Raw genomic sequence first — 10,658 nt, 5'->3', positions numbered from 1 at the left:
AGACTATAGACCTTGACCATTAACAGGAGCAATTGGAGCAATAGTCCTAGTATCAGGACTAGCAAAATGATTCCACCTATTTAATATTAACTTATTCATAATTGGATTTGGAATTACCCTACTAACTATAATTCAATGATGACGAGATGTAGTACGAGAAGGAACATATCAAGGATTACATACAGGATTTGTATCAATTGGATTACGATGAGGAATAATTTTATTTATTGCATCAGAGGTATTATTTTTCGTTTCTTTTTTTGAGCATTCTTTAGAAGAAGATTAGCACCAACAATTGAACTAGGAATACTATGACCTCCAATAGGAATTCAACCCTTTAACCCTATACAAATTCCATTACTTAATACAGCTATTCTTTTAGCATCAGGAGTAACAGTAACATGAGCACATCATAGTTTAATGGAATCTAATCATACTCAAGCACTACAAGGATTATTCTTCACAGTGTTATTAGGACTATACTTTACAATACTTCAAGCATATGAATATTGAGAAGCACCTTTTACCATTGCAGATGCAGTTTATGGATCAACATTCTTTGTTGCAACAGGATTCCATGGTTTACACATAATTATTGGAACAATCTTTTTATCAACATGTCTACTTCGACACTCAATAAATCAATTTTCACCAAGACATCACTTTGGATTTGAAGCAGCAGCATGATACTGACACTTCGTAGACGTAGTATGATTATTCTTATATATCTCTATTTATTGATGAGGTAGATAATTGTTTTTCTAGTATAAATAGTACATTTGACTTCCAATCAGAAAGCTTGATATAAATCAAGAAAAACAATCATAATTCTATCAACAAGAGTTTTCATTAGATTTATTATTCCAATAATTGTTATAATCCTGGCAACAACACTATCAAAAAAATTAATTAATGATCGAGAAAAAAGATCACCATTTGAATGTGGGTTTGATCCAAAAAGATCAGCACGAATACCATTCTCAATACGATTCTTCCTAATCGCAGTAATCTTTTTAATTTTTGATGTAGAAATTGCACTAATTCTACCAATTGTAATTATTTTTAAAACTTCAGACATTATAATCTGAACAGTATCAACAATATTTTTTATTCTAGTTCTATTAGGAGGACTATACCATGAATGAAACCAAGGAGCATTACAATGAGCAGAATAAAGGGTTGTAGTTAAATATAACATTTGGGTTGCATTCAAAAAGTATTGATATTATCAATCAACCTTAAATAGAATAAGAAGCGAAATATTGCAGTCAGTTTCGACCTGGAAGATTGGTATGTACTACCCTTATTCTTATTAATTGAAGCCAAAAAGAGGCGTATTACTGTTAATAATATAATTGAACTATAATAGTTCCAATTAAGGAAATGTAAAGCCAATATGAAAGCTGCTAACTTTTTATATTAGCGGTTAAACTCCGTTAACATTTCTAGAATTTATATAGTTTAAATAAAACATTACATTTTCACTGTAAAAATAATATATCTATATTTATAAATACTTAAAAGTAAAAATACTTCCTTAACATCTTCAGTGTCACGCTCTAATTATAAGCTATTTAAGTAAACGAAAAACAATATTACCAAAATAAATATTCAAAAAATAAAAGTTAAAAGATAAATCTTGAAATTAGAATCATATCAACCTTGAATATAACCAATTAAATAAATAAATAATCTATATAAACCTTGACCACCAAGTAATTCACCTCAACCATAATCAAATGACTTAGATGAATAATAACCTATTTTTAAAGGAATATATCTAATAAACTTAGTTGAAAGAAAAGGCCATAAATCATATAGAACCAGCAAATCTAACAAAAGAAAGTATACTTAAAGAAAATAAATTATGAGAAAAATCAAAATTAGAAATAAGATAACCTAAATAAGCACCTAAAATAACAACTGTAATAGTTAAAAACTTTAAATAATAAGGTAAAGCAATCACATGAGGAATAGGAAAAATTAATCAAGATAAAAGACTACCACCAAAAACAGCAACAAACAATAGACCAATTATTCCAAATGAAATATAATAACCCTTATCATCAAAAGAAAATCTAGAATAAAAATTATTATCACCAGATATTGAATAATAAAACAAACGAAAAGAATAAGAAGCAGTTAAACCAGTAGAAAAAAAAATAAAGAAAAAAATTAAACAATTAATTCATCTTAAACAAACCATCTCAAGAATTAAATCCTTTGAATAAAATCCCGCTAAAAAAGGTATTCCACACAAAGATAAACTAGAAACATTAAAACAAACTGAAGTTAAAGGTATGAAATTAACAATTGATCCTATAAAACGAATATCCTGAGAATCCTTCAAATTATGAATTATTGAACCTGCACATATAAATAATAATGCCTTAAATAAAGCATGAGCCAATAAATGAAAAAATGCAAGCTTTGGATAACCTATAACCAAAATTCTTATTATTAAACCAAGTTGTCTTAAAGTAGAAAGAGCAATAATCTTCTTTAAATCAAACTCAAAATTAGCGCCCAATCCAGCCATAAATATAGTTATACAACCAATTAAAAGTAAAAATCAACCACAATTATAAGTATCCAATATTGGTCTAAAACGAATTAATAAATAAACACCAGCAGTAACAAGAGTAGAAGAATGAACTAAAGCAGAAACAGGAGTAGGAGCTGCTATAGCAGCAGGAAGTCATGAAGAGAAAGGAATCTGAGCTCTCTTAGTTATAGCTGCTAAAACAATTAATATAGTAATGAGCTTTATTTCAAAAGAATTAGAAATAGAATCATAATAATAAATATAATTTCAACCACCAAAATTTAACATTCATGCAATAGAAATTAAAATAGCAACATCACCAATACGATTAGAAAGTGCAGTTAATATACCAGCACTATAAGATTTTACATTTTGATAATAAATAACTAAACAATAAGAAACTAAACCTAAACCATCTCAACCTAATAAAATTCTAATTAAATTAGGACTAATAATTAAAAAACCTATAGAAAGAATAAATATTAAAACAATAATAATAAAACGATTTATATTCTTTTCACCAGATATATAATCCTCTCTATAATAAATAACCAAAGAAGAAATATATATAACAAAAGATATAAAAATAAGAGATATTCAATCCAAAATTAAAGTTATAACAACTATAGAACCATTTAAATTGAAAAGCTCTCACTCAACAAAAACTCTATAATCAACTATTAAATAATAAATACCTAAAATAAAAATTATAGTTCTCGAAATAAACAAAGAAAAAAAACTCAAAGAACAAATAGAAAATAAATTCACGGCCTAAGATGAAAAACTTCATATCATTGATTCCACAAAACAATATTTTTAATTAAAATACTTAAGCAAACTAAAAAGACAAAGAAATATTCACCCTTTAAACAGAGAATATTTAAAGGCAATCAATGTAAAAGTAAAAGATGATATTCACGAAAATAACCAAGAGAACAAGTATAAACACCAGAATAATAATTCCCATGCTGAGAATAAGAATATATATACAAAGTATAAACAGCTCTAAAAAAGATAAAAAAATCAAAGCAAAGAATCTAAAAGAAGATCAAGATATAATTCTATTTAATAATCTAATTTCACCTACCAAATTTAAAGAAGGAGGAGCAGCCATATTTGATGATCTTAAAAGAAATCATCATAAAGCCATTCTTGGCATCAAATTAATTATACCCTTGTTAATTAATAATCTTCGTCTACCTAAACGTTCTTAAATAATATTACATAAACAAAATAAACCAGAAGAACATAAACCATGACCAACCATTAGAGAAAGAGAACCTACACAACCTCATCAATTCATAGTCATCAATCCACCAATAACCATTCTTTTATGAGCAACAGAAGAATATGCAATTAAAGACTTTAAATCAACCTGACGAAAACAAATAAATCTTACAATAACACCCCCAGATAAACCTAAAGACAATCAAAAATAATTAAACTTTAAACCCAAATAAGAAATAACCTTTATAACACGAAAAATACCATAACCACCTAACTTTAATAAAACACCAGCAAGAATTATTCTACCTGAAATAGGGGCCTCTACATGAGCCTTAGGAAGTCATAAATGAACCAAAAACATAGGTATCTCAACTAAAAAAGCCAAAATTATAAATACATAAAACATAAAATAATAAGAACCAAAATCAACCAATAAAGGAAAATATAAAGTATTAGAAAAATCATAAACCTTAAATAAAACTAATAATAAAGGTAATCTAGCAACCAAAGTATAAAAAATTAAATAAACACCAGCCTGCAAACGCTCAGGTTGATAACCCCAACCCAAAATTAAAAGTAAAGTAGGAACTAATCTAGCCTCAAAAAAAATATAAAAAGAAAGAAGACTTAATCTAGCAAATGAACAATAAAGCATAATTATTAAAATCAAAACCATAAAAACAAAAAAATTAGAATGATATGAACTTAAATAAACTGAACCACTAGCAGTGATTATTAAAGAACAAATCCAAAAACTAAGTAAAATTAAACTAAAAGAAAAATAATCAATACCAAAATAATATCTAATTATATTCAAATCAGCATATGAATAAACACAAATTATAAAAACAAAACCCGACAGAAACATTAAAGAATGAACCAACCATCAACAATTATTTAATAAACAAAGAGGGATCAAAAAAATAGTTATAAATAAATACTTTAACATAAAGATAAACCAAAAGAATTAAAAAAATCATTACCATGAGAACGAATTATTGAAACTAAAATAGAAAGACCTAAAGCACCCTCACAAACAGAAAAAACTAAAAAAATAACAGGAAAAAAATAATCATAATCAAACTCAATAAGAAAAACAATAACTAACATAAATAAAGAAAGAACAATATATTCTAATCTCAAAAGAACCATTAATAAATGTTTACGTTTAGAAGAAAAAACATAAACACCAGCAAAATAAATCAATAAAGAAGTAAAAATAGAGAATATAAACATTAGTTTTAATAGTTTAAAAAAACGCCGGTCTTGTAAACCGGAAATAAGTCCAGCCCCCACTTTTAAAACTTCAGAGGTGGAAAAGCTTCCATCATCGGTCCCCAAAACCGGTATTTTAAATAAACTAACCCCTGAAATGATCAAAATAATAATTATATCATTATCAAATGTAATAAATATTAATTTTATTAAATTAAGACACCCAATATCAATAATGCTTTTTATTATCCTTCAAACCTTCCTAGTTGGATTAATAACAGGAACAATAATAGAAAGATATTGATTATCATATATAATTTATTTTTAACATTTCTTGGTGGTATACTAGTATTATTTATTTACATTACAAGAATTGCATCAAACGAAATATTTCAGCCTAAATCAATCACTATAATTATTACATTAATAATGTGAGTATTTATCATATTAATATTAATTATTCTAGATATATCTATATTTATAGACTTTTTCAAAAACACCGAAACTATAAATATTGATAATTCAATCAATTATCAAGAAATAACAATATCTTTAGAAAAATTATATAATAGACCAACATTCATTATTACAATAATAATAATAATTTATTTATTTTTAGCACTACTAGCAGTTGTTAAAATCACCAATATTAATCAATTCGTAAAATAAGATAATTACTAATGAATAAACCCTTACGATTAAGACATCCTTTAATTAAAATTATTAATAACTCTTTAATTGACTTACCTGCCCCAACAAATATTTCATTTTGATGAAATTTTGGATCCCTATTAGGGTTATGTTTGGTAATTCAAATCGTAACTGGACTATTTTTAGCTATACATTATACATCAAATATTGAAATAGCATTCAGTAGTGTAGTACACATCTGCCGAGACGTAAATAATGGTTGAATTATCCGAACCTTACACGCAAATGGAGCATCTATATTTTTTATTTGTATTTACTTACATGTAGGATGGGGAATTTACTATGGATCTTATATGTATATATACATACCTGAATAATTGGTACAGTGATTTTATTTTTAGTTATAGCAACTGCATTTATAGGATATGTCTTACCCTGAGGCCAAATATCTTTTTGAGGTGCAACAGTAATTACTAATTTATTATCAGCAATCCCATACTTAGGAACAGATTTAGTCCAATGAGTATGAGGATGATTCGCTGTTGATAATGCAACATTAAATCGATTCTTCACATTCCATTTTGTATTACCATTTATTATTGCTGCTATAGCAGCAATTCATTTATTTTTTCTTCACCAAACAGGATCTAATAATCCTCTTGGACTAAATGGAGATATTGAAAAAATTCCATTCCATCCATACTTTACCTTTAAGGATTCTATTACATTTGTAATAATAACATCATTATTAATTATACTATGTTTAATTAATCCTTACCTATTAGGAGATCCAGATAACTTTGTACCTGCCAACCCATTAGTAACACCAGTTCACATTCAACCAGAATGATATTTCCTATTTGCATATGCAATTCTACGATCTATCCCTAATAAGTTAGGAGGTGTTATTGCATTATTTTTATCAATTAGAATCTTAATAATTTTACCATTTTATAATAAAACACCATTCCGAGGCATTCAATTTTACCCTATTAATCAAATTTTATTCTGAATTATAGTAGTTGTTGTATGCTTACTAACGTGAATTGGTAAACAACCTGTTGAAGAACCTTATATTATAACAGGTCAAATCTTAACAATTATTTACTTCACATATTTCTTAATTAATGTCCATGTCGCAAACGCATGAGATAAATTAATTAAGGAATAAAGTTAATTAGCTTAGGAAAAGCATATGTTTTGAAAACATAAAATTAGAAGTTTAACTCTTCTATTAACTTTTCTCAAAAAATTTCACTAAACAAATGAGATAAATAAAATCTTTAAACCAATAAAGAAAATAAAAAATTTCAAAGATAAAGGTAAAAAACTTTTTCAAGCTAAGTACATTAATTTATCATAACGGAACCGTGGTAATGTTCCACGAACCCAAATAAAACCAAAAGATATAATAGCAAGCTTAATAAAAAATATAAAAAAATAAAAATCACCGCCCAAAGAAATTAAAGCCAATAACATTCTTATGAAGACAATTCTAGTATATTCAGCTAAAAAAATTAAAGTAAAACCACCCGCACCATACTCAATATTAAATCCTGAAACTAACTCAGATTCCCTTTCAGCAAAATCAAAAGGAGTACGATTAGTTTCAGCTAAGCAAGAAGCAAAACAAGCTAAAGCTAAAGGAAAAGAAATAATAATAAATCAACAATAAAGCTGATAGTTTATAAAATCAAACATATTAAAACTACCAATTAAAATAATTAAAGACAATAAAATTAAAGCTAAACTAACTTCAGAAGAAATTGTTTGAGCAACAGAACGAAGAGAACCTAATAATGAATAATTTGAACTAGAAGATCAACCAGCAATTATAACAGTATAAACACCTAATCTAGTACAACATAAAAAAAATAAAAATCCATAAGAAAAAGAACACATATAAGTTAAATAAGGAAAAATTACTCAAACGGCTAAAGAAATCATTAAATTAAAAACAGGGGAAAAATAATAAAGTAGGTAATTAGATATAATAGGAATTGGCTGCTCCTTACAAATTAACTTAATAGCATCTCTAAATGGCTGAGGAATTCCAACAAAACCTACCTTATTTGGACCCTTTCGAATCTGAATATAACCTAAAACCTTACGCTCTAATAAAGTTAAAAAGGCAACACTAATTAAAACACAAATAACCAATAAAAGAAAATTCAAAATAAATATAAATAAATCATAAAGTATCAATACTATTTGTAGAAAAAATCTACATAAATGAATTCTAAATTCAACACATTAATCTGTCAAAATAGTAAATAAATTAATATTAATCAATATAACAAAAAATATTTTAACCATATGGTCCTTTCGTACTAATATGGATTAACAATCTTAGGATAGAAACCGACCTGGCTCACGCCGGTCTGAACTCAGATCATGTAAGAATTTAAAGGTCGAACAGACCTAATCATTGGGCTCCTGCACCCAAAATTTTTCTTAATCCAACATCGAGGTCGCAATCTGCTTTGTCGATATGAGCTCTCAAAAACAATTACGCTGTTATCCCTAAGGTAACTTAATCTTATGATCATAAATTATGGATCAAAATAACAAACATAATTAAATGATATAATAACGAAGAGTTTATCTATTCTTCATGTCACCCCAACAAAACATCATCATTAAATATAGAAAGACAAACAAAAAACTATATAAAAGTAAAATGTCAAGCTCTATAGGGTCTTCTCGTCCTAAAGAAGAATTTAAGCCTTTTGACTCAAAAGTTAAATTCAAAAATTTATTAAGAGACAGTTGATTTCTCGTCAAGCCATTCATTCCAGCCACTAATTAAGAGACTAATGATTATGCTACCTTTGCACGGTCAAAATACCGCGGCTCTTTAAAAATACGCTCAGTGAGCAGGCCATACCTCAAAATATAAACAAGAGGACATGTTTTTGATAAACAGGCGGAAATCAATTTTGCCTAGTTCCTTATTATAAGTTCACAAGGTAAAAATTTCATACAAATAAATATACTAATTCTATCATTATTACAAAAATTTTAAAATTTAATTAATAATCTTAATAAAAAACCTAAAATATTTATAAAATCAAAATAAAAAATAATGAACTAAAACGTAATCATAAAGATAGCTGGTTTAAAGGTTACTATTATATTTCTATAAAATAAATTATAGGTTATTAACTTCAAAGCTTATCCCTTAAAGAATAAATAAGTTAATATTTTTACTTAAAAAATTAAATAAAAACAAATAACTTTAAAAAATTAAATTTTTTCTTAAGAAACTAGATATCTTGGGAAACGATTAACATCTCATTTCTACAAATAATTTAATAATAATTATGATACATTAACTATAAATTATTTATAAATCAACCCAAATCGAGACAAGTAAAATAAATACTAAAATTTTGATAAACCCTGATACAAAAGGTACAATAAATAAAATCTACTTAAAAAAATTTAAAATAATATTTCATAAAACACTTACATTACCAATAAACTATAATTTAAAAAATCAATTCTATAAAATATACTAAGACAAAAATACAATAAAATTATTTATATTAAATAATTAAATAAACAAAAAATAAATATAATAAAATAAATAATCAAGATATCCTGATTTTCACAGAAAAATTTTCAGTGTAAATGAAACACTTTACTAATAAGTTATATCTTGAAACTCTTCCTAGATACACTTTCCAGTACATCTACTATGTTACGACTTATCTCATCTAAATTGAAGCTACTTTAAAATAAAATAGAATAATCAATAATGAGAGCGACGGGCGATGTGTACACATCTCAGAGCCAATATCAGTTAAATTAAATAAATTAAATTACTATCAAATCCACCTTCATTAACAGTATTTCACTATCAAATCCGTTATAAACAAAAATCTATTGTAACCCACCTCCTCTTAACTATAAGCTGCACCTTGACCTGAAATATTTTATAATTATAAATCTTGAGAATTATAGCTCTAAAAAGATTCTCTGATAACGGAGATATACAAACAAATAAATTAAGTAGAGTAAATCGTGTATTATCAATCATGGGGTAGGTTCCTCTGAATGGAATGAGATACCGCCAAATTCTTTGGGTTTAAAGACCTTAACTAATAGTACCCTGGTAAATATAATTAACATTTAAAATAATAGGGTATCTAATCCTGGTTTATTATTTAAATTTCACAGATTCATAAAAAGGGCCACAAATAAATTTTAACATTTCACCTTACAAATTTATATTTCAACCCTAATAATATAAACAACTGTTTTAACCAATAATATTCACTTGTATCAATCGTATAACAGCGGCTGCTGGCACGAATTATGCCGATACTAAATCAATTGCTAAATCCAAAATCACTTGATAATTAAATCAAATTACTGCAAAAAGAACATTTAGTCTAACAAAACTTACATATAATACAAAGAAAAAGTGAATAAACAAGCAAGAATAAAACTTTTAAAAATAAAAAATAAGAAAATTTTAAATCTATTAATTCAGGAAAAAGTAAAAGATTCAAATATTTAAAGAAAAAAAAGAAAAAAACCACAAACATTAACAAAAAAAAGAAACGCCCCTATGTATGACCACAACAACTTCTCTATTATATATAATTAAAGATTAATATGGAACATGTATAGCAATAAATGTATTATATTCTTTCTTATTTAATCTTTCTTTTCACTAATAAATAAAAAAAGATTAAATAATATAATAAATATATTTTATACAATTATGTAATTTAATATAATATGTTATTAATATGAATTCTTTTTTTATATTAAGTTAACTTTCATATATATATGTTAAATAATCTAATTATAGATAATTTACATAATTATATTATTATAATTAATATAATTATTTATATTAATTATAATATTTTATATTTAAATTAATAATTTTATTTATTATATCCAATTATAATAATATTAAATATTAAATTACATATTATATATATATTATATTATAATAACCTATTTTAAGCTAAAAACATAAGTAGCTATAATCCTAGGTAAATAA

Source organism: Schistocerca gregaria, unplaced genomic scaffold (assembly GCF_023897955.1).
Source record: "Schistocerca gregaria isolate iqSchGreg1 unplaced genomic scaffold, iqSchGreg1.2 ptg000169l, whole genome shotgun sequence".
In the NCBI taxonomy this organism is placed as follows: Eukaryota; Metazoa; Arthropoda; class Insecta; order Orthoptera; family Acrididae; genus Schistocerca; species Schistocerca gregaria.
The sequence above is the reverse complement of the archived record's forward strand: the minus strand, read 5'-3'. Positions refer to the sequence as shown.